At 37.8% G+C, this 25,996-nt stretch overlaps 1 long non-coding RNA gene across 1 annotated transcript in view; it reads right to left on the bottom strand.

Moving 5' to 3' along the window:
* Positions 1 to 2,305: 2,305 nt before the first annotated feature.
* The window catches only part of LOC141277869 (uncharacterized), a 64,128-nt gene continuing 40,437 nt past the window's right edge, over positions 2,306 to 25,996 (bottom strand). Inside the window, exon 4 of the long non-coding RNA XR_012329737.1 lies at positions 2,306 to 2,411. This is a non-coding gene — a long non-coding RNA (uncharacterized lncRNA). The remainder of the gene's footprint in view (positions 2,412 to 25,996) is intronic.

Below are 25,996 nucleotides of genomic sequence, written 5' to 3'. Positions count from 1 at the left end.
ATAAATCAATGAAAGAAAAATAATTATTTATAAAAGTAAATAATTGTAGAAAAGAGATGTATTCTGTGCAGAATTCCAAATAATTTATGTAGATACTTCACTCTCAAGGAGGGTAACATAATTCCCAGTCCTTAAGTGTGGGCGGCACCTAAATGACTTCCTTCCGAAAGTACAGAATGGAAAGGGGCAGGAGGAAGAGTAACTTTATAATGGAGAAATCTGACAAACCCTATCTCAGCCAGGTCATCAGAGTCAACAGTCACAGTCATAAGTCATGTTGACAATATGTACCATTGATATGATAGGATGAGAGTGGCATGGTGGTCTTCCTTCCAAAGACTCATGACCCGAGAAAATAATCATGAGAAAAACATCAGACACATCCCAACAGAGTGACATTCTACAAAATACATGACTGGTACTCCTCAGACTGTCAAGGTCATTGAAAATAAGGGAAGTCTGAGAATCTGTAACAGCCAGGAGGAACCTAAGGAGACATGATGTCTAAATGGAATGTGGTGTCCTGATTATGATCCCAGAACAGAAAAAGAACATTAAGCTTTACGCTAAGTAAAACTGAAGCAAACCTGAATAAACTATGGATTTTAGTTAATAATGAAGTATTAATATTAGCTCATTAATTTTACCAAATGTACCATACTTATACAAAATGTTAATCATAAGAGAAATTGGGTGTAAGGTCTATGAAAACCCTCTACAATATCTACACAAATTTTATATAAATCTAAAAAGATTCTAAGAATAAATTTTATTTAAAAATTATATTTTCAAGTTCAACTCCTTTTCTGAGCACAGATCCACATTTTTAAATACCTGCTGGACTGTTCCAATGGAGTGTTCTATGGGTACCTCAAATCAAGTTGTCCAAATATCCAAACTCATCATGTTAAGCATCACATCAGCTGGGTTTCTTAATTTTTTTTTATCTCTCATAGATAGTAATAAATAAAGTAAAATAATAAAATAAAAATAAAATCATGACACACAATTATTTTAAAGGTCTGCAAGTCTGGAAACTTGACAATCATCAGTCCTTCTTCCCTTTCTCTAATCCCATTGACATCAGTTGCCAAATGTGTATTCTATATCCACAGGGACTTTTTGATTATTATTCTCCACATTATTGTTTAGACACTCATCGATTTTTTGAATTATTTTCAAGGGTCTCCAAAATGATCTTTTCATCCAAATATATCTCATTGTCTAATTAATGTTACTAAAGCTTAATTCCAATCATGTAGTCTTTTAAAAATTATAAATAGCTACCCACTGCATGACATCCAGAGTTAACACTTCTCATCTTGGCCCTTTGTGATACATCCCCAACCTTACTTTCCAATCTCTGTTCCCAGATTTCTCTACACAAAGCATGGCAGCCTTACTTTTCCATTTCATACCAGGTATCACTCTCATGGCCTCTCTTACCTCCCCAGAGCCTGTAAAATATGGGTGTGTGCCTGCTGTGGGCCAGGTGTATGAGTGTCATGCATTCCTGTTGCAGAGGGAAGAACAAAGGTAAGATATCCCTTCTTTCCTCAGAATCCATACCTGCCTCTTTACTCATACTTATCCTCTCACTGCACTTTCCTATCCTCTCAGTTCTGGCTTTCAAGATCTCACTCACCCCTCAGCATCTCCCACAGCAAAGATATAGGCAGTTTAGTAAAGTGGCTAAAAGCATGGGTGCTGAGTTAAGGCAGACCTGGGTTTAATTTCTGGCCTTGCATTTTACCATTTTTCAAAATTAGACAACCTGTGTCCTCTCTAGGTATCTATTTATCTGTGAAACGGGGATTTGGTGCAGATTATATGAAGCAAAGTACTTGGTATAAGTTCCTGAAATACAGCAAGTCTTTAAAATTTGTGTTAAAGTTCTCCTTTCAAAGGTCAGCTTTTCAGGAAATCTGGCTTATTTGTGTATGTTTTTTATTTGTTTATTTGTTTGTTTTTTTTTAATCCCCATTGGTTGAGACTCCATGGGATTTTGTTTGTGTCTCCTGTCTACTACTTTTCCAATTCCCCTTTGCCCCATGGTGATTTGTACTCTTGTTCTACAACATTGGGCAATAACCCTTCCATGTCTTTATTGACTTCTCTGTATAATGGAAATACTGATAGTACTTCCCTCAAAGGATTCTTCGAAGGTTAAGAGAGTTTATGTATAGAGCACTTTGAACAATGCTTGACATATAATAAGTACCAGATATGTGATTTTACTTATTATGAATAGGATTATTATCTCATCTGCCAAGATAGCAGATAATGAGACTTACCTTTATATTCCCTGCAGTGACTAGAAAAAAATGTCAGGTATATAGTTGGTGTTCAGTGAAGGCAAACTAGAGTGGGATCCGATGCTGCCTTTGTGACTAGACACAGTCTTCCTTTCTCTGAGGAGAAAAATATGGATCAATTAGAACCAAGGGCCAAGGCCATGAACAATCAATGTGCAGGGCATGTGAAAAAGAAGACACACTAGAGAAGGGTCAGGCAGAAAGAGAAGATTCAGGAGGATGAAGCTGTCAGGAGCAAAAGTATGGAGAATGAGTTGTATTAACTAATGCAGTCTTTACTGGTGCCTGATGAATAAATGAACAACACTAATGTTACTTAGTGCATACCCAGAGATATTTTAACCTCCAGGATAAGTTGCTAGATAATAGTATGCAATCAGCCAATGTCCAACATTAGACATTAGATAAAATCCCCCAAATTGTAAGTCTAAGTAAAATCTTTGTATAAGGTATGACTTGATTCTTATTTCATGATATAGTAGTCTTTCTTTAACCTGGATGATTAAAAATATTCATATTTGAAAGATTAGTATAGGAAACATTAGTATGTTTTTAGAAACATTGCATGGTAGCCGTATCTTTCCAATAGTAAACATTAAGATAAAATAGCTAACTATCTATTAGTGACGATCTTTCTACTGTATGACAAGAGCTGTAGTGGGCAATCCAGACAAGTTCTAGTGGATCTCTAATTTTCTGTCTTCCCATTGGTCTTTCTTTATCTTCTATCTATGACCTCTGAACAGAGATTAAAACCTAAAACATAATTGTGAGAGAATTAGATAATTGCTTGTTAATTAGAAATATTACATACATATTTCCATTTTGGAGAGAAATTAAGAATCTGTTTCAATGTTTTTCATTTGGTTTTTCATCAAGTTTGAATTTGAAAGTCAACATACACTCCTGGGTTTATTATCTCTTATAAGGCACTAGCATGTTCCAAATTCAGAGGAAGAAACTACATTTCCTCAAACCATTTAAGAAGAGGCAGGGATGTGGTCTGAAAAACCCCAACTAGATAAGGAGCCCGTTCAGACTGCCCTGAAAGAGGTGACGTGAAGAACCCCATTACTTTTATGGGCTTGACCTGATCCCTTGTAAAACTTTCCTCTGTGATTTCTCAGTACAATATGAATCCTTGAAACACCCAGAAAGCGAAATGAAACCTTTCCGGCTTGTATTTAAACTCGGCCCCAAAGCATGTATGTTTATTGGCCTCATAAACCTAATGCAACCGAAGCATTCATGAATCAAGATTAGGGGTTGTGACAAAGGGTAATTTGTCACCGGTGATGACATTATTTTTATCACCTACATCATCGTGGGAGACGTCTGAGCATCCCTTTGCGCAGCAGTCCACACCCGCCACCCTAGGGAACAGCAGACGCGTGGGCCCTGGTAGCAGTTCACGGGGGCTCTATCAGAGGCAAAAGATTAAATTATTCAGCATTTCTAGGGCCAGTTTTGTGAGGAGGAATTACTGAACAACCAAATCACAGGGCTGTTAGAAATCAAGCCATTCTTGTGAGGCGCCGTGTTTTCTTTTCGGCAGTTCAACCCCAGGATGTTAAGAGATCCTTATGGGTCTAGTTTTGGAATTTGAATGTACCTACTATATTTAAGTTCTTATTTTCTTTCTTTCCTTCTGCTCTGGTTCTATGAAAAGTACGTATAGAAGGAAGGGGGATGGGGTTGGGTGGGTGGGTCTTGGAGAACTGCAAGAGCCAAAGGTCCGTTCACTACATCTAGGGTCTTATCATTAGCCCCCCGCCCCCAACCCATTACCAGAATACAAGGGAGCACAATGGGTACCAGGCAGAAGACATGAGCCCCAAGAGGCATCACTTCATTTTAAAGTTAGTTAGTCCTCCCACCTTCCCAGCAAGGCTGCCCAACGCGGCTCCCTCCGAGGGGATTTTGAAGTGAGGTGGTTAGCAATTTCCCTTTCTTCCTTCCTTCCTGGTGCATCCCTGCCCCAGCCTCACTCCCACTCCATCTCCTCCTGGAAGCCCGGGCCAAGTCTGTTGCTTGCAGCAGAAAGACTCAAAACATTTTCGTGATCCAACTGTTTTCAAACAAGCTCGGCTCCTGTGAGCCTTACCAGCTGTGACTAATAGCAAAGAGAAGGGGGGGAAGAAGCTTCTCGAGGCTGCAGGCTTCAAACAGGCAGGCTCTGGGGGAAACAAGAGAAAGCCATTAACTAACCACAGCGTTATCTTGATTCTCTCGGAGAAACGAGCTAGGGACGCCTAATGAACTAGCCTTAACGTTTCAAACTGAATGTGCCTCTGGGAGTCTACTAGAACAAACAGTGTGACAGATCAATGCTTGGTTCCTGTATCAAGAGAAAAGGTTATTCACTCCTCTGAGGAATTCGAGGGTTAGTATATCTTTATGATATACTTTCTTTCCTTTTAAAATTTTAACTTTTCTTACTATGTTCAGATATAAGTAGTGCAAAGTGGATGGGAGGGCGTGCCTACATGTGGACATGTGTTTGAACATCTGGTTTCAAAGTACATTAATAGGAGATATTCCTGTAAGATAGAATATTTATTTTTACACTTATTAGACCATAGCTCAATTTTTTGATTGTTCTTGCTCCACATAAGGTAGCTATTTCAAAAGAAATGATACAGCCTTCAATTTCTGCACCTCAGACTGAGGTGGGGTCAAGGCACAAGCAAGCAAAGCTCGCCTTCTCAGTTCAAAAATCCCCATGTGGCTACTAGAGATTTTCAAAAGATGACTAGTTTTCTTCACAAAATCCTCCAGACTCTTCATTTTCTGGGAGGGTTACTGCATCGGTTATCATTTAGAAGAATTTCTTGATATGAAGCTACATAAAATGTAACACTCTTGTCGGTCATTAATGACTGAGTTGGAGTGTGTTTTGTACTACCCTCCAGGGTGGCCAGGGAGATGCCAATTGTATCCTGTAGAAAACAAATCTCGGACTCTCAAATTAAAAAAAAAAAAAAAAGGAAGTAAGAAAAAGAAAGTTGAAGAATGGTTTGAATCAATGTCCTGGTAACTGGTGTTAGGTTCAGACTCACACTTGGGTCCTGCTTATCTTTATTCTTACAGGAGACTTTCGTTTAAATTAGGTCACAGAATACTTTCTTTGTTTATTGGTGCTAATTTTTAGCCAGCTGTGTGTCCTTAAGTCCTGGTAATGTGGTAATTTGTCTTTAATAAACAAAAGTGAAAGCAAACTCCCTCTCCTCCTGGTATCTCACTCCCTCCTAGATTCCCAAGTGTTCTTTGGAATCAGTCTAAGCAGAGTTCCTTACATGTGAAAGGCAGCTATCTATGAAAAGGATTTATACAGAACAGCCCTCTTCACTACCTCTTATCCATCAACATGCCGGCCTATTTTGCAAAGTGAATTATTGGAGAGTAGTATACTATGCCGTTTATATTTCTGTGAAAATTTTAAAAGCCTTAGTACATGCATACTTTGACCCAGCAATTCCAATTTCAATAATTTTTCTAAGAAAATTATCAAAGATCTGTAGAATTTTACCTATAGGAATAGTTATCACAGAAGCAATAATGTTAGAATATGCTTTTCCAAACTAATTATTATGTTCTATTATGTTCTCTAATATAGAGAATCACTGTCTTAACAACTATCTTTTTTTCTTTCATTTAATACCATGTACTTGTTAAGCAAATCAATTCTCCATATTAAGTACAAAATGGGAAATTAAGTAAATCTCACTTGAATTATTATGGTGTATTAGCCTGCTTGAGCTGCCATAACAAAATACAATAGACTGAGTGGCTTAAACAACAGAATTTCTTTCTCACAGGTCTGGAGGCTGGGAAATCCAAGATCAAGGTGGTGGTAAAGTAGTTTTTTTCCTGAGGCCTCTTCTTTTGGCTAGTAGGTGGCTGCCATCTCTGTGTGCTCATATCACTTCTTTGTGCATTTGTGGGGAGAGGAGGAGACTGGGGAGAGGAATGGGGAGAAGGAGAGAGGAAGAGAGAGTTTTCTTTGGCAGGTCTCCTAATAAAGACACTAATCCTATTTGATCAGGGCCCCACCCTCATGACCTCATTTAACCTTAATTATTTCCTTTGAGCCCCCTTCTCCAAATACAGCCACACTGGAGATTAAAGACTCAGCATAGGAATTTGGTGGTAATGGAGGGGGTGGGAAACAAACATCCAGTCCACAACATACAGTTTCCTAGTTAGTAGAAGTTTTTCTTAATAAGACATTCTTTAGATAAATATCTCACTAAGTCTCAAATAAGATTGTATAATTAGATCAAAGAAGCTTCACACCAACAGCTTGAAGAAAGTTCTCCTTGTTGCTGTTCAAACATGCAGTCAGAGGGTCTGGGCTCTACCCTTAACTAGTTATGTGACTGGAAACAAGGCCCATAACATTTCTGGATCTTGATTTCTACATTTTTAAAGAGAAGGAATTAAACCAGATGTCTATTCAAGTTTCTTTTAGCTCTCAATTTCATGCATCTGTGACAGTTTCTTGTAGCTCAATGTTCTCACACCTGAGATACAACTGTCAGAAATGATAATGTGGTAAATAACATATTTTGCAAAGTTCATAGCTATAAAAATTACATATACAAGTGATTTATGTGTCTGTACTTATTTTCTCACTAGGATCGTTTATACAAATCATTCTGGATTATTGTTTTATTCAACAATATAAAGTACATAGAATTCCCTTTAATTCAATCCTTGAAGTTGGAAGAAAATGGAATGAAATACAACTCAAATATAAAGGAGAAATTGGATCCATATTTGGAATTTCATCAAAAACAGGAACAGGGAGGAACATTCCAGGAAAATAATGTAATTCATTTTTATGAGTAAAATATTAGTGAACATATTTCAAAATCTGAGCCGTATTAATACTTTTTATAATAATATTTATTGCCTAGCAATTTCCTCCATGTATGTCATAAAACAAAGACAGTTTTATCTGATGAGCTCCTAGTACCAATTATATAAACAAGTTGATAAGGACATAAAAGGAAAAGGGAAAAGTATAAATATTGGTTTTTATGTCAACAGGTCTGTAAAAATCTCAAAGGTTGGAGGTTATCAACTTTGGTTTGACACTTGGGTTACTCTTCAGCTAGCTGGATTTATAAAAGATCGCTCTGCTGATGGGCATGTTGGAGGAGTTGAAATAATCAACCTCAGGAGGGGCTGCAATTCAGTAGTGAGCGAAAACATCCCTGGAGTCGAGAGTCTACAAAATGTTCCAAGATTATTAGAGACCAAAGTTTCCACTCAAGTATTTAGTATTTTAATAGGTAATTACTTTAAAAGACACTCATTAAACAATTTCCATTAATAGACCCCACTGGGCATAGATGTCTCAACTCTCCAAGGCTTTCTGGGCATGCCTTTTCACGTAGTATTTTTAAATGTTTTAGAAATCATTTTTACATCCTGCTTCTTGCTGCATTCCCTCATTGGCTTGAATACAAAGTTCTGGTCCCAACATATGCCATGCCACAGCCAATGTAATTTTAAGCTACGCTAGGCTAAATTGGATGTTAAAAGGGTAAGAATCAGAGAACAATGAGGACAAAGGCACAGTATTTCCATAATGGGGAAATATGTTAATTTTAAGGATGAGGAAATGTCCAGAAACAATGCATTCAAGGTAAAGCTACTTCCAAAATAGTTTAGCCTAGACGATTATTCAGAGAAATGAGGCTGGATAGATAAACAATTTGGAGAGACCCAAACAGAGACAGAAAATGTATAATTTAATTATCTGATTATACCATTTTCATAACTTCCATTTTACACGTAATTGCCAGCTATCTTCTTGATTATATAGATAATAAAACTAGTCAAATATTTCACAATGACCCATTAAATAGAATGTTGGGGGAAAGCTTGGTCTTTGCACATATACAGGAGTGGGTTTGAATATCCTGCATCTTGGGCCAGCTGTGTAGTCTTGGGGGAAGGACTTTCCCAGCTTCTGCAACACTAGCTCTTGTTTTATAGGCCTCAAGTTCAATACCCTCCCCCACCAGTGAGGTCTTCCGACACCATTCAATCTTAAATAACTTCCAATCTCTCTTTATGATAGGATTCTACTTTATTTTTATCCATGAAATTATTACGGACTGATATTTTCTTGTTTGTTTCCTGTCTCTGCTCACTAGAATGTAAGCTTTGTAAAAACAAGGCTCTTTTCTACCTTGTTTTTTTGTTTGTTTGTTTATTAATTGAAGTATAGTTGATTTACAATGTTGTGTTAGTTTTTGGTGTATAGCAAAGTGATTCAGTTCTTTTTTTACTATTTTTATTTTATAATTTTAAATTTTTATTAGAGTATAGTTGATTTAAAATGTCATGTTAGTTACAGAAAAATGAATCAGTTATATATATATATCCACTCTTTTTTAGATTCCTTTCCCATATATGTCATTACAGAGTATTGAGAAGAGCTTCCTATGCTATATAGTAGGTCCTTATTAGTTATCTATTTTATGTATAGTAGTGTGTATATGTCAATCTCATAATTTATCCCTGTCCCCCTCAGTTCCACATGTGTGTGTGTGTGTGTATATATATATATATATATATATATATATATATATATATATATATACACACACACACATACACATATATATATATTTTTTTCATATTCTTTTCCATTATGGTTTATTACAGAATATTGAATATAGTTCCCTGTGCTACCTTGTTTACCTCTATTCCCAAGGCCTAGAACAGAACCTTGCACATAATAGTTTCTTAGTCCATATTTGTTACAGGATTATCAAATGAATGAATGAATAAATGACCTTCAGTTGCCTTATTGCACTTGGGGGTGGCATTGCCTACCTCAGAGCTGTCCCAAACACACAATAGGAAAATCTAATTTTAAATGTTTTGCCTAAGAAGTACCCAGGAAAAATTCATTATTTCCCTTCCCCCTTTCTTTTATTTATTTCCTGATTACAGTTAATGAGAGAAAGGAAGGTTTTCATGAGTTGAACTTTTGAAATCTTCTCTTTTCTTTAATATGAAAAGACTAAATACATCTCTAGGAAATAGATATGCCCAGAAGGCCTTGATTCCCAACAAACTCCCACCTACCTCCTTTCCACAAAGCAATTATTTGGATTATGTGATTCTTATTTTCTCCAGCGTGTCTATTTCTCCTGATGGTTCTGTTTACAAGAGAAAGATACCTCTTTAATTTGTATTTATGTGTGTTGTTTTTCTTAGTCTTTACTCCTCTCTCTTTTTTTTTTTTCCTAAGAGAAGATAATCAGGTTCTCATGTTACTACTAAGTGTTCTAGTGGATGGAAAAAGGTTGCCACATGAGGTCATTGCTGTGTGGATGAACTTGTAGACGCTGACATATCTGAGAGCATCTAAGGGAAATATTATAGGGGCCATCAAGGCCGCTTCAAATTTCCTGATTGCATATATTAAAACAGGATAAGCTCCAATTACTGGAGTCCTAGCTTCAATATAATGGAGAATTGGAGCTGTGTGTGGATTCTGATCTCTTGAAGCAGCCAAGTGTATCCGAAAATATGAAAATAAAGTTAACTATCTATATCTGGAAGAGCCAGAGAGCTAAGGTACCAGCCCCTATCGTTTTGGGCAGGAGAAAAAGGGTCATGAGAGTTCAATTTGGGTTTGTGGCTTTTCACCAAATACGGTGTAGTCTTGAAATGCATAGCTTCGTATTTCTTTTTCCTGGTGATAAGTCAGATAAGATACGGAAACTTAGCCTTAATGGTTTTAAACCTTTCTATCTGTGACCATAAAGTGACCATTTACAAATTGGAATGCTTTACTTACCTGAGACCCGGTTGCTTCTGGACCTGTCACTACAAGTGGGGCTTCCAGCTAAAACAACAGCGGACTCATGCAAAAAGCTTCCCATCGTCTGTAGGAGAGGAGTGTACCAGGAGACAGCTGCTTAGAACAGCTGTGTACTCACACAGCCATCTTAGGGGAGAGTGATTAATGAACTCACTTGGGCAGCGAGTAGCCCAGTTCACTGATCCATAGTTGCAGCACAGGTATTGATGTGAGACTAATGAGAAATTTGATGCTCAAATTTGAATGTTTATTCCAATTACCAACCAACAGATCCAAATTTTTTTAAAGCTTAAAGCATTAACCTTTTGTTAAGAATGGGCAACATGAAACTGTCGTTTTATGCTCTGTGCTGGGACTTGCAAATTGATGTGACTGAAGTCTGTTTTGACAAATGGTACTCCTTCCATGTGCATTTCTTTCTTTAAACAGCATGTTAAGTTTTTAGCCAAGGAAAGAAGGAAAGAGAAAAGTACCTGTCCTGTGCCTGTCATACTGGCATCACTTAGCACTAAACACACAGATGTAATGAAAAGTCCCTCCCAAACCAAATAATAAGAAATTACACTGCATATGTCTGAGTGTGGAGTCCAGAACAAGGATACTGAGATTCTAGATCTTCTCTCTGCTCGCCAGACCACACCTGCCTTACTATGCACAGCCCTGACTTTGGCCCTTTAAGAAACATATTAACACTTATTCTAGAGAAAGAGCAAACATGGCAAAGATGGGGGAAAAAAAAAGCATAAAATGAGAGGTTTACTTAAAACAATGAAGATATACAAGCTAGAGAAGAGAAGGTTATAAGGAGTTGCAGCAAGTATCATAGGTCTACAACATGCATATAGTGAATATTTACTGCCCAATCCCTGTCTGGCATCCATGGCAGATACTGTTAAATAATGCTCCCTTTTACACTATCAAGGATCCAGCCTTAAGTGTGGAGATCTGGACAGCATCACCAACCAATCAGAACCAATAGGAGAGGTGACATCCATTTGCCAGTGCAGAGTGCGAGGGCTTGGGAACCCCCGTAGGTCTCCTCCTGGCTCTCTCTCTCAGGTCTCCATCTACACACATATCACCTTGTAAGTGAGTTCTTCCCTGACCACCTGATACAAACTCAGAGCTCCTCTCCTCCCCCTGCATGCCCTAGCTTTCTCCTCTACCTAATTTTTCTCTACCTGACATTTTCCATTTTTGCTTGTTTGTTTGCTTATCTTCTCCCTCTACACCCAATCCAGAATATGAGTCCCAAGAGGAGAATTAATTTGTCAGTTTTGTTTACTGCAGTATCAAAACTCGATGGGTGCAACTCATAGTGGGTGCCCAGTAAATGGGTGAATACATAAAGAAGTGATTTTTAAGTAAAATACAAGTAGGGATGTCCTGTGTGAAAATAATGGCTCTACTCTATGAGGTCCTTTAGTACAGAAATAGCTCAAGTGGTTAAAGTTTTTGAAGGCTAATTACAACAAAGTATAAAGAAAAAATTCAACTGGACCCATCAAACAAAGTAATAGGCTGCTTTCTGGGGAGTCTTTGAGAGCAAAGGACTCAGAGTCCTTGTGTCCATCTGTCAGAAGAATGACAGAAGGGATTCATGAATCATACAGAAAATAGACTTGTCCACCTCTGAGGTCCCTTCCAAATGTTATGTGACATATCTATTCCTTCAGAGGTTGAATGTCATGGTTGAAGATTTATGCTGTTTCATTAAAGCCATCACACAATCCTCACAGGCTTAAAGGAGGTTGTCATAAGATTCAAGCCACTGTCCCTTCTTGGGATAATGCTAAGAATATTCTTATTATCATTCTTGTTAGGCCCTACTAATGGAAGCATAAGTGTGATTTTGGTATATTCTTGCCAGGGAATGATTGAGGTTATCGCAGTATGTAAGCTATATCCTCAAAGCAAGGATCCTTTCAAAGCTGAGGGAAATATTTCATACTATTAGAATCTCATTTAGGAAATGGCAACCTTATTGCATGAAATGAGGCCATGATGTGCAGAAAGAGTTAAATGTTCTTCCAGAAGAGCCTGACTCTAAGCCAGGATATGGCATTAAGCACAGAGAAAATTGGGCTGAATAATCCCTTTAGACTCTTTAAGGTGCTGAGCTGACATTTTGATATGCTGCAAGTTGGCAAGTCAACATTTCATAGTTTATCTTCAAATTCCACATTTTAAAAGTCTTATTCTCTCTTCCAAAAGGACTATACCTGCAGCTACCTTAAGCCCTACCTATGCAAAATTGGATATCTTTTTTGTTAGTTCAATAAAGGGAGAATTTAATATCCTAAATTTTGTGGGAAAAGAAATCCCATTTCTGCTTAAAACCTGTGCCTTAAGTTTCATAATAGTCACAGAATTTTCTAAGGACAATAAATTATGAAATGATAGCAAGATGTAAGGCAATGCAGAGGTAGTGCTTTTGAAAATAAACATTTAATGTATGGTTGAAATATGAGTTTTAAAATCAGTTGGGGCTATTTTATGTGGTTTTATTATAGATGTCAAAATACAATTCTTTTTCTATTCATTAGATAGGCTACTGAGATTGTTTCCCTGCTGAAGTGTCCAAATTAAACTTTCCAAAAGAGAGTTTTCAAATCTAACTAGTGTGTTGTGATAGCTGAAGGGAGGTAAACAAGAGTGGGATTGGAAAGGAGAGAGTGTATCTGAAAATTATTGTAGATACATGTGATAGTCACAACAGACAATCTGTAAAATCAGGTCTTATAAGTCACATGTGCATTAACTTTCTTCCCTTATCATGCAAGCATCCTGTTCTCCAGAAACCCTTCCCCATTCCTCACCCTAAGTTTGCTTCTCTTATATCCCCCATCAGAATTCATCACTTCTTCATGTGACTTAACACAAGTAGAATTACCTGTCCCTTTTTGCCATCCTTCCTAGGGGGTGGGCTTCACAAGAACTGGCTGTGTCCATCAGTATTTAAGTATCTCTAGCCCTGAAATAAAATAGGATCTCAATAAAATTTGCTGAATGTAGGAATTATGCTTGAGCCTCCTCTGCCGTATTCCCACCACAAGGATTCTCCAGCCTAAGTGCAATCACCTCAACTACTGGGTCTCCTATTCTAGCCCATGACTTGCTGTGACACTCAAGACTCTAGGTTTCCAACCCAGAGAATCTCAATAGAAGGAGAAATGGAAGGTAACAAAAGTGCCCAGTACTACACTTAGCATCTCCAGTATCTTACAGGAAGTTTCAAGAGCTGCTTGACAGTGTGAGAATACCCATCAGTCATTGGCTCACGAGCAAGGATGCTTGTGAGGAAACAAAATCACCTCCAATTTGCAAATGAGAAAAATTTAGGCCAAAGGATCTCTGGCTTCTTCCAGAACTTGCCAGTGCCACCTATGAGTGTGGTTATGTTGCTAACTCTGCTTATTAATTACTGTGTGAGCATCCAAGGATGTACCAGGCAACCAAAAGACCACAGCCCTGTGCATCTGTAGCAGAGAAAATCCTTTACTAGATAACAAGAGTGGAATTTTCTACCAATTTGTATGTTTGACTTTTCATGTATCAACAAATGATGGAAGGACATCTACCTAGACAGAAGACCTTAGCTGCAGAATAGTACATTTTGTGCAAAAGTATATAAATACCACTATATTCACTCTGTTCCTTCAAAACAGTGGGGTAGAATTAAAATAGAAATTTCTAACTCTGCAGTGCCACCAATAGTCTCGGTGCCTTCTAAGTTGTTTACGTCTGAAAGACAGTCTCTCTTATTTCTATTTCCTATTTTTCTTCTGCCGTGTGTGTGTGTGTGTGTGTGTGTGTGTGTAGTGGAGTCCAGATTTGAAAGGCTTCCTTCACCTTTGTAGCCTGTGCTCTTTCACACACAAACACACACACACTTGAAATAAACTGCCTGATCCCTGCTTTGGTTCCTACCCTCTGGTGGGTCAGGGGTCTCTCTCTGAGGAGTCTGTCTGAGCACCAGCAGTCATGCGGAACCCGTTTCTGACGGTCAGCCAGTGCACTTGAAAGGGAGTCATAGAGATGGGCCGACCTTCCTGGCCCAGCAACTGAAAGGGAACCCTGTGGGGAGCACCTAAAGGGGGTGTTTCTCCCTTGGTCGCATCAAGGTTGTTCACTTCAGTGGATCTGTTTTAACTGTTCCCTGTATTCTGCACTGACCACAGGAAAAGGCAATTTTGTTTTCTTGCCCCAGCTTCAGAAGCATTAAACCCTTCACCTTGACTTCTCTTAGAACTGAAAAACTAGGAAAGGAAGAAAAAAGGAGGGCTGAAAGAGATAACAAAGACCCTTGGTACTCTTATCACATGGGTAATTATTGTGCTCACAGAGGTGGGCATGTCAGAGGGTGTGTGGGCGGCAGGCTCGCTCCATAAGGGATCCCTCTTTACAACCCATTTGGCCCTTTTCATGTGCAGGGAATTTTTAAGCTGCTACATGATTCTACCTCTTGGGGTCGGGGATCTTGGTCACAAAATGTGTTATTTTTGAAAGTTGTGGTCGGAAAAGACAATTAAAAAGGATTTTTCAATTATGGATACATTTCAGAAAATCAATGATCTTAATACCCTCTGCATGGTGATAAATTAGGGTATAGGACTGACTAAGGGTGTGCTGAAAATGCAGATAAATACTTCATGTATTTTATAAAGCACATAAGTATTTAGCATTATTTGTATTTGGCTTGACAAATAAAATCAGAGCTTCAAAGACACTTCCTAGGATCTTTAAAAGATTAAATATTAGCCTTTGGACAAAGGATCGACGAGCTTGCATTTCACGTTGAACAGTTATAGGCCACATTTCCTTTAAATGTTTCAGGGAGGCCGTTAAATTTTGAAGGAGAAGCTTTCTTTTTGAGCTGTGTGAACAAAGGCAAGTTTGTATACGGGAAGGCAGCCCAGGGGATTTCTGCTAAGACAGATGAAATGATTGTGGTGAAATCAAATCACCTCTGCAGCCTCTTTGTCCAGTCTGTGCACCCTCCCGGGTGTTCTCCTTTTGCCTGGGAAAAAGTCCGGCAGTGGTCAAGCGGAGGTGGATCAAATGAAGCCGGGATGAATGTGCACGTTGACCTCCAGAAGCCTCGAGGACGATAAAAAATAGACAATGCACGGGAAGCACTTTGAAAATGGTGAGGTGTTATTGTTATTAAAATTATGATCTTTAAATCCACAAGACATGTTCCTGGCAAGTTTGCTTTAGTTCCCTTCACTGCTGGAGAAAGTAATCTGAGAGATGGGACTTTGTCTCTCATCTACCTGTATCTTATTGAACTGAGCTCAAATATGACAAAACTACAAAATTCATTTTTGTTTAAATAGTCTGAGAAGTGGCTGTTCATCCAACACACTCAATTCAGAAATTGATGAAACAATGTCATTATAGCTACGGTGAACTGATACTGATTTAGGAAGAAAAATCACACAGAACACCAAGTCTTTTTACGTGTGACTCATAAAATCCTTGGTACCGAGGATGTAAGGATGTACCCCATTTTACACACAACATAAACCAGGGAGATAACATTGCCCCTCACAGGCTGAGGAGGTGATCCAGGATTTATAGTACCACGGCAAAATTATTGGACTAGCTTGCCCCAAGGAGTGACAAACTTGGAGCCATATTCCTTAGCAAACGGGAGAAATAAAGTTGCTGTACCCTAAAACCCCAGTCCAAATGAATGTGTATTTGGATCTAGTTATACATCAGGATGAATCCCCAGCCAACAGTCTAGTTCCCCAACTTCTCAGTAACATCTGGCCAATTTTAACTTGTGGCTGGAGGTTGAAACCATGCGAAATCCTGTGGTTACAGTAATTTCCACCAGGAAACCAGGACACACTGAGTGGTATGCAAATGAAGAAGTTTCAGTCGGCTTTATTTTTATTTCCAAGTTGAAACTTGAGGTTTGGTAGTGCACAAGGATTAAAGTGGCAAACTAGTTCTACACACAGCTCTGGAAGTAGAAAATTTGAAAGTATCTTTTCCCCTGAAAAGTGTTTTCATTGATGTTGTCTGTTGTTGGGGATTTTTGTTTGTTTGTTTGATGGATTCATAGAAGTTGGTGGCTGAGAGAAAGCAGGGAGGAGATGGTAGTGGATTCCTCACTGCCCCCCAGACATGAGCCTGACAATTACGAGCTATCACTTCCTGAATACATTCTTTTATCGCATTGAATTAAGACCACAATCTGCAAAATTTGCATTATTAGTTCCATTTAGAAGATGTGGTAAATGAAGTTTGGAGAAGATTCGAACAAACACTCAAAACTTCAGAAATTCACACAATGCTTCAGAAACACAAATCTTTCGTCCTTGACAAAACACAACTTCACAAATGGGACTTCAGCTGTGCCCTCCCCTCCTCTCCACTCATAACATTGATCTGACAGTTTCAGCCTTTGGAGACTCCGGGGATCGAGGAGGGGAAGAAAGCACGTGGATAGCTTCTCCCGGACGGGGTTTAAGTGTGTTCTCATCATCACCCACACAGCATTAGCACTGATGTTGGACGCATGGCAAAGAGGACGTCTTTGCAACAGTTTTGTTCTCAAGGTTGGTGGCCTCCAGTCAGGGCTTATCTCTAAGTTACTTCTCAGGAACGGGGCCAGATCAATACTGTATTCTTTCAGACCTCTCTAAACACAGTGGGGAAGGCAATCACGGTCTGGCGGCTCCCTGCACCTTCTGGAACGGATCGATACTCCGACAGCGCGGAGCTTTGTTGCTTCCCCAGCTCTAAGATGTTCTGCATGCTCTACATGATTGCTTAAAGGCTTTCGTTCCCTTCCCCCTGGATGACAACACCACTCCCGACCTCATCTTCCCTAATACCATCACTGTAATTGCCTTGACATGAAGTAGCAGCACAAACCCAGCGCCTGTGCTTTGAGATGTTTTATCTTTTTTGAATATCTCTATTAGTAAAGGCTGTTGATTCGGCTTTAATATGTAGCCAGAGCTTTAATGCAAACCTACACTTATTTACACTGGTTTGCGAAACCCACTGAGATGATTTTACCTATGGGAATCATATAGGGGACTCTTTGAGGGGAAAGGAAGATATAAACTCCTAAGCCCAAGAATATTATATTAAACTTTATGCAGCTTGAATCACATTATATCTACTCCATACTGCCACAGCAGTTGTCTTAGAAGGACTCTGTGTCTTATTTACTTTTTAAGTGATGCTGGGTAAAATGAAATATTTATTTTATTGTTTTCAGCCAACATTCCATTAAGTGGTAAATAACACAAGGGCTCAGCAGACCCTATTTTTCCAATTCTTATTTTTTGTTGTTGCCTGCTAAGTAAAGTTATTGATATGGTCTGAATCTTTACCAGGCACACGTCTCCTCATACTTCTCATCTCCCTCCAAATAAACCAAAACAAACAAACAAAAAATTAAAATAGAACTTAAAATATGTATTATGTGATAGAATTGAAACAGAAAAGTTTAAATGAAAACCCACTTCTTGGCCTAAGGAATAAAAGTCTAGCACTTTAGTCTCATTCAGTTGGCTTCAACCACATCTCTTTAGCCTCTCCCCTGTTGCTATGCCCCTGCCCTGAGTCCCAACCTCCATTATTGCTCTTTTGTTGTGTCGAGCCTTCTCCATACTGTTCCACTTGCCCTTCATCTTAGACACATACAACTCTTGGCCTTTCTTTGCTCCTTTAAGTCCTCCCCACCCTTCAAGATCTGGTGCCAATTTCAGCCCCTCTGGGAGCCACTGGAAATGGTCTGACCCAGTGGGTCACAGTGGAGCACTGCCTTACATTGGTTATGAGTCAGATTATGAGACAATGGGACATTTGCTGCCAAAAGCAGCTGAACTTCCAAAGTTTGCCAATGATTTGTTTTTCTAAGATGATAATTGGGGTGATGAATATTGATGATTATCAACTGGTCAATTGAGACTGAAAGTTCAAGGTTATCCTTAATCTTTTTAGTCTTTCACTGGTACACTGATATAGTTCTAAGAATAATAGAAAGGGGTGGGGCCACACACCCTTAATTGCACCTTCCTTGAAGCTTGTCTTGGAGAACTCATAGGTCACTTAAGGTTAACCACTGGCTGGTGTTAGATATCTGAGATGTGTCATAACACTCCACAATAGATCATTGCTATTTGTTGGGTCATCCGCACACTCAATAGTACACCTTATACATATCATTAGGCACAGAACAAATATTAATTAATGTGTTGGTTGGTGGAAGTCATCCTTTAATAGAAATCAAGTATGTCTGTGGACCATACATGCACAGTGGCCATGAAGACAAAAAAAAAAAAAAAAACAGAGGGAAATAATTTAGAACATATCCAGTATTACAAACTAATTAGATGAATTGTCACTTCTGATCGCAGATACACCAAGCAAAGTTGCTTTAGTTAGTAGTTTACTTAATTTAATACACAGTCCATTTCAGGTTGAATATTTAAATACGGTTCCTGAATACATTGGACTGCTAAGATATATAATTAAAAAGTCTAGCTGAAGTATTCTGATGCTTTAAGCTGTTTCATATAGCTGAGAAAAGAAAGCAGGTGTCAGACACTTGACTATCTTACTAGGAAAAAAAGAATTGATTTTACTTGCTAGACCAACTCAGAATGACAGCCACATAAAAATGCAGTGCTGCAAAATGCAACATGTAAGATATATAATGTGTGCAGATGAGAGAGAGGAAGAAAGAGAATGATACAGAGTCAATTATTTCTCCTGCATTCATGTAAGTTGGTTGCAACTGAATTAATATGCATTTTCAAATACATTGTATTACTGCTATAGAACTTACAAGCAACATGTTCAAGATTTTATGAAATTTATTTTAAAAGCTTTTGTCTGAGATATTGATGTAGACAATGAAGGCGTAACGGAGGACAAAACTCATTATACAGGAGAAAACAGGTTGCTGTTGAACAGTGGAACCACAGAAGTATAGAATGTTGAAAGAAATGAAAATTGAAGTTCTATGTTTAATTGTTAATGTGATACATTTTGAACAAGGAAAAGGGTTGGTTCTTTCCCTTCCTTCCTTCCTTCCCTTCTTTTTTTCTTCCTTCTTCCTTCCTTCCTCCCTCCCTCCCCCCTCTCTCTCTATTTCTCTCTCTGTCTCTGTCTGTCTCTGACTCTGCCCTCTGTCTCTGACTCTCTCTGTGTCTGTTATCTTTGTTTCTCTGCCTCTCTCTGTCTCTATTTCTGTCTCTGTCTCTCTCTCCCTTTGTCTTCTCTGTCTGTCTATCTCTGTCTCTTGAATTCTATAAGAAGAGTTATCAAAGTCCTCAATTTGGACACTTCTGTGACATGGTGAGAAAAGAGACTGAACTGGCTGGTACTTTGCAGTCTACGACCTTGAGAATCTATTAGTTTTCATGATCTCTGTAGTATCACAATGATAATTCAAACTGTCTATCCAGCATCCCACTCCAGCTTGGTAACAATATGCTGCATAAACTTTTTTAGCTCAAAGAATGAAAAGTGCCTTACCAAAAGAGGTAATCATTGATATCACCATTTCCTCAAATCCCTCATATTTCTTGTCTGATATTTATTACTATAACTATTCATTGAGCATCCACTATGAGCCAGGCACAGATTTTTAAAATGTCTTTGGATGGCTAAAAATCTCTATCAGTTGAATATACTTCATTGTCTAGAAGAATACTGTTTTCAGCATGGTCTTAAGATTTCCATTTGAATTTTTCCCCAAGTCTACCAGGAAAGTGTTTTCATTTTCATGCTAGTAATGGCATGGGTTTAGCATTTAATATTTAGTTTGGGGCATTTTTAAGCACATAAAATCAAACTGGCTTAAAAACAGTCTTTTTCAATCTAAACAAACTAACTTCTGGAGAAAAATTCATCTAACAATCTAATTGTTCACCTAACCAGACAAAGTTCAGTGTTTTCTGTGACATGACCGTAGAGGCACACTGGTGATCTATTGAACGTTGTCTTCAGATTATTTTCCCCACTTCCTGAAGTTATGTAAGAGCCATACAGTTTTCTTTTTACTAATTTTTTTTAAACACTGAACATATAAGAAATTTGTAAAAAAATAGTACAATAAATCTACAATGAATGAATGAATGAATCTGCAACTGTCATCTTCCCAGAATTAGGTCAAACTTCCCAATCCTTCTCATTTCTGGCACCAGTTGTAAGTTAAGGCATCCCCAGGATGTTCTCACTTCTGATCAAATTTAGGGGTTCCCTTGAACTGCTCATATCTGATAATCTCCTCAACTCAATCACAGAATTCAGGAGAGCTCTTTACTTATGATTACAGTGGTTTTTTTTTTAATAGGAAAAGGATGCAAATCAGAAACAGCCAAAGGGCAGGCTGAGAGAGTCCCATATGTAAAGCTGCCTTTGTCTTTGGGGTCATGCTATCCACTGACATCAGTATGTGACAATACAGAGGATTAACAACCAGGCAAGCTTGCCCAGGCTTTAGTGTCCATAGTGTTTATTGGGGCTTCATTAAATAGACATCAGCACTTAAATCATTGGCTATATGACTTAACATCCAGGCCCTCTTCTCTGCTCAAAGTTTGGGTGGGTACTGAGAGGCTCAAAGCCCCACCCTGTAATCACATGATTGGTCTTTTGAGCATGACCATCTTCCATCTTGAGAAATTTTATTAACACAAACTATCTAGGGACCCACCATGAGTCACTTGGTTAGCATAAATGATCTGATGTGGTCCAAGGGGACCACCAAGAGTAACAAAGACAGATAATCCCAAGCCTGAAAAGAGACAATCCCAAAGACAGGAAATTCCAAGTGTTTATAGTATACCTCCCAGGATCCAGGGACAAAGGCCAGCTAATTTCTTTATTATACAGAAATATTATTTTGCTGAACCATATAATATAAGATACAAACTCCTAAGTGTTTCCACATGTATCTCTTATAAGAACAAGGATATTCTCATAGTAGAATACAACATTTAAAATACATTTATTAAAACTAAGGAAATGGAACACACATAAAATAGTATTACCTAATATGTAGTCCAAATTCAATATTTTGTAGTTGTCTCAATTTTTTCCTTTCATGTTCCAATCTAAAATCACACATTTCACTTAGTTGTTACATCTTATTACTATCTTTAAACAGAAACCATTCCTTGGTTGTAATCTTTTCTCTCAGTTGTTATGCCTCATTACTTTCTTTAAACAGAAACTGTTTCTTAGTTTTATTCTTTTCTCTTATGAAGTTGACAGTTGGGAAGAGTATAGACCAAGTGTTTATTTAAGAAGTTCCCCAATTTGGGGTTGTCTGATTGTTCCCTAATGATTTGATTCAGGTTATGCATTTTCTGGCAGGATTACTGTATAAGTTTTGCCATTTCCTTCTCTGTGAACCATATCAGGAAGCACGTGATACCTTGATTTAGGTTGTTTATACACTATTTTTTATTGTAAAGTTCTCATATTTTTTCCTTTATAATTAATAAGAAACCCATATGGAGATACTTCTAGACTGTGTGGATACACTATTCTTTTTTTTTTTGAATTTTACTTTATATTTTATACAGCAGGTTCCTATTAGTTATCTATTTTATACATATTAGTGTATATATGTCAATCCCAATCTTCCAGTTCATCCCACCACCACCACCGCCCTGCCACTTTCCCCCCTTGGTGTCCATACATTTGTTCTCTACATCCGTGTCTCTATTTATGCCCTGCAAACTGGTTCATCTGTACCATTTTCTAGGTTCCACATATATGTGTTAATATACAATACTTGTTTTTCTCTTTCTGACTTATTTCACTCTGTATGACAGTCTCTAGATCCATCCACGTCTCTACAAATGACCCAATTTCATTCCTTTTTATGGCTGAGTAATATTTCATTGTATATATGTACCACATCTTCTTTATCCATTCGTCTGTCAATGGGCATTTAGGTTGCTTCCATGACCTGGCTATTGTAAATGTGCTGCAGTCAACATTGGGGTGCATGTGTCTTTTTGAATTATGGTTTTCTCAGGGTATATGCTGAGTAGTGAGATTACTGGGTCATATGGTAATTCTATTTTTAGTTTTTTAAGGAACCTCCATACTATCCTCCATAGTGGCTGTATCAATTTACATTCCTACCAACAGTGCAAGAGGGTTCCCTTTTCTCCACACCCTCTTCAGCAGCCTTGGTAGATACACTATTCTTTAACAAAATTTCACACAAGAGTTTTAGGATCCATTGATAATTCTTGCCTATATTAATTATGACAATGGTAGTTGTAAAGTGGTGATTTTCTAACCCTGTTTTTCCTCCAATATTTGTCACTTAGTAACTTTTTACTGTAGAAAAGAGCTTTCCCTTCACTCCTTTTTATTTGTTTGTTTGTTTAACTTTTAGCATCAAAGTCATGGATTTTTTTTATTTGCTATGTTATTATAATTCTGTTAAATTTCCACCTGTGAATGTATGTGTTCAGCAATAATCACAAGCCACTATATGTGAAATGGTGAGATTTAGGGAATATTGTTTTGTATCTCTTACAAGTAAGAAAGTTGTGGTTTAGAAACAGTAGAATAGGAATCATTCATTTAACTCCTAACTTTCTAAACCTTCTCAATGAAATATGAATGTTGCAGTAGACAACATCGTTCATTTCAAACAAGCAAATAAACAAGGGAATGTACCAAATTTTTGTAGTTGTGACTATAGTTTTGCAGAGAATGAACTTTTGTTCAAATCATAAAAAAAAAAACTAATTCAATTTGACTCCAAAACATACCCCCTATTGGGAGAGCAACTGAATACATCCTTTAAGGTCAGTTGGTTTTAAAATTATACCAATCTGTTTCATTCAATCATTATAAAATGATTTCACTGGGAGGATGCATGTGCATGGACCTCCTGTAACTCACCATGTGCATTGAGGTAAGCCATGGGGTGTAGAGAATTCTATGCTGGATGTGAAGTTTGTCACTACCTTCTGACACATCAGTTCCCTTTTACCCACTACCTGATTGTCAACACTTGGAACTCCACCATCATGTTTTCTTCCCTGACATCTCACCTAGACTCTACCCTCATTAATAGTATGTGTGTAAGACATTTCCCTCTTCTGAAGATCTTGTAGAGCACATTGATTAAGGTATACATCCTTCCCCACCTTGAAAGAAGACTTGCAAGAGCAGGTATCAGAAAAGAGGTTGGAGGGAACATAAGGATTCTGGGTGTCTACTGGGAAGGAAATGATCTATTGGGAGGAGTGAGGAGGCTAAGGCCCCAAGACAATATAGCCTGCCTTCCAGCCTGGTCACTGGCTAATCTAACTACACTTTAATAGATGATTTCTGGAGACAGAAATCCCTGCCCCATAGCAGGGATTCTTGGAGAGGGTGAGGCACATGGCAAGCATTCAAAAAGACACTTACTCAGACATTTCTAAAAACTGGCCATATAGCTTACCATATAGAATTCCTACTTTCCACACCCAGCTCAATTTTTCCTTTTGTCCATAGTACTCTTCTCCTTCTAACATGTAATATAATTTACTTATACAATGATTATTTATTCCTTTATCCTGGAAGCCAACTCTTACCACTCCTACACTTCCCCCAACTAGAATGTAAGCTCCAAGAAGGCAAGTATTTCTGTTTTATTCCTTAACATGTGTTAGGTTCTTAGGACATAGTAGGGGCTCAGTAATATTTGTGGAATGAATTAGAGTGCTCTCTCAAATTCCCTCAAATGCACAACTGAAGATGAAAGTTAGTAACTTATACACAGTGAAATTCTTTGTTTCTCTTATTTAAAAAAGGGACAACTGGACACACACCAGTTTTGCTCATTAACATCAATTTAATTTTCTACCTAGACTTTTCCCACTGTTCTTGAATATTTTGCAAACATTGTTTGTCCCTTATTATTGTTTTTGTTGTTGTTGTTCTTTTTTTTTTTTTTTTACTAAGTTCGTATGTAAGACACTGAGCTGGGTTCTTTTATGATATAAGCTTCTCTTTAAGGATGAGTCCATGCGTCAGGACACGTTTCAGAACTGGAAAAGACAATGCTACTTCTACAGATGCAAACTTACTCACAGGGAGTGTGGTCTTTGGGGATCTCGCTTATTCAGAGTCCGTAAGACTGTGACTGTTTACAGAATGCAGAATGAGACCAGGATCTCTCAAGTTAGGGACACATGCCTTTTAAAATTACAGTCATCTGCTTACTTATCAGCTCCCCTGGGGACAACCTGCTCTATTAGTGGGAGAGCAGCTCTGTTAATCTCTGTTGACAAGGCACTAACACATGCTCTACAATTAGCTGTGCATTTCCAGTCCAGGGATCTTCCAGGGAATGGGCAACAATGCTTTGGCCCGTTTGCCTGGTATTGGCAACCTGAAAAAAATGGTTGCTAACTGCATCTCAAAGAGGAAAATGTAATTCTTAAACCTTCTACAATTTGGTTTAAATTAAAGCTTGCAATGCAATTCAGAAATTCTACACAATTGGAGAATAAAGAATTTAGTGCTTATGAAGACTCCCATGGGTTAATTTAAGAAGCTCTCCAGAAGTTCAACCTTTGCTGATAACATTCAGTTAGAAACTTAAGATAACCTTCATATGAATAATAGAATAATTTTAGAGCCTGCACAGAAGTTCTTAGTATGACTTCCATTGATCATTAAAAGATCTAGTTTCATGTGTATGTGAAATATTCGGTGAAGAGAGTCCATAGATTTCATGTAGTTCTCAATGATCCTTATGCACAAAAAAAAAAAAAACTGGGGGTTGTATGTTAAAAATTGCTAGATTTTTATCATATGTCTTTGGAAATGAGAAAAAGAAACATAATAGTGGAAAAATGACTATTTCAAGGCCAAAAAGCAGATGTACTGAGACAGTGGTCAGGAAAGAGCCCTAATCTGTTGATCCATGGCAGAGTTTTCTGAGAATAATTGTCCTTTTCTGCAAAACGAGCTTAACCACATTTGCCTGGTTCACAAGTTTGTTTAGAGATAGAATATGAGGTATGTGGAATGTTCTTTATAGCTCACAGTTATCTTTATTATCACCATGCACAGTATTATGTAGATAATTTCATCTGCGTATGTGTGTGCACACAACTACATGAATCAAGGTAGCCCAGATGTCATCTGTGATTGCTCTAAAATCTCCAATTGCTTGAATTCCATAATTTTGAAAGTATAAACTTTTTCAATGATTTCTAAAATTTCCCAGAAAGTGCACATTTTCCAAGACAAAATCCATCTCTCTGAGGTTTTGTAAGTATTAGTACATTTTATTAAACTCCTAGGTTGTCCTGAAAAGAGATGTGTTGCATTATTGATAAACATAACCTGCTGTCAACTTATTTTCTCCTTCATTTTCTCTTCTACATATATATCCTTCAACTCCTAACATTTTCTCTTTTACTGCTTAAGATGATGAAATTAACAACTGTTCATCATCCTTAGAAGTTGAATGTGGTGAAAGATGCAACATATTATTTTTAACCTGCTCTACCAATAATTATAATATAAAGTGAGAATTATAAAAATAAATACATAAAAGTGTTGCAGTTTCACACAAAAATGGACAATTTATGGTTCGAAGTTGTTAAAATCTCAAAATGGTTAGGAACATTCTGGAGAGAAGGTGCTGGCCCTTGTGTAAGTAATCTTGAAAAATCTCCTCTGTGCCAGGCACTGATTTCAGGTGTGGGACATCAGGATCTACTCTCTGATATAGAGGATAGTGAGAAAATAATCCCTAACCAAATAAATTCCTCAGGTGATCTTAGATAGTGATAACTTTTGAAAATAATGAGAGTGATCTGGT

This window comes from Tursiops truncatus, chromosome 2 (genome assembly GCF_011762595.2).
Source record: "Tursiops truncatus isolate mTurTru1 chromosome 2, mTurTru1.mat.Y, whole genome shotgun sequence".
Lineage (NCBI taxonomy): Eukaryota > Metazoa > Chordata > Mammalia > Artiodactyla > Delphinidae > Tursiops > Tursiops truncatus.
The sequence above is the reverse complement of the archived record's forward strand: the minus strand, read 5'-3'. Positions and strand labels throughout refer to the sequence as shown.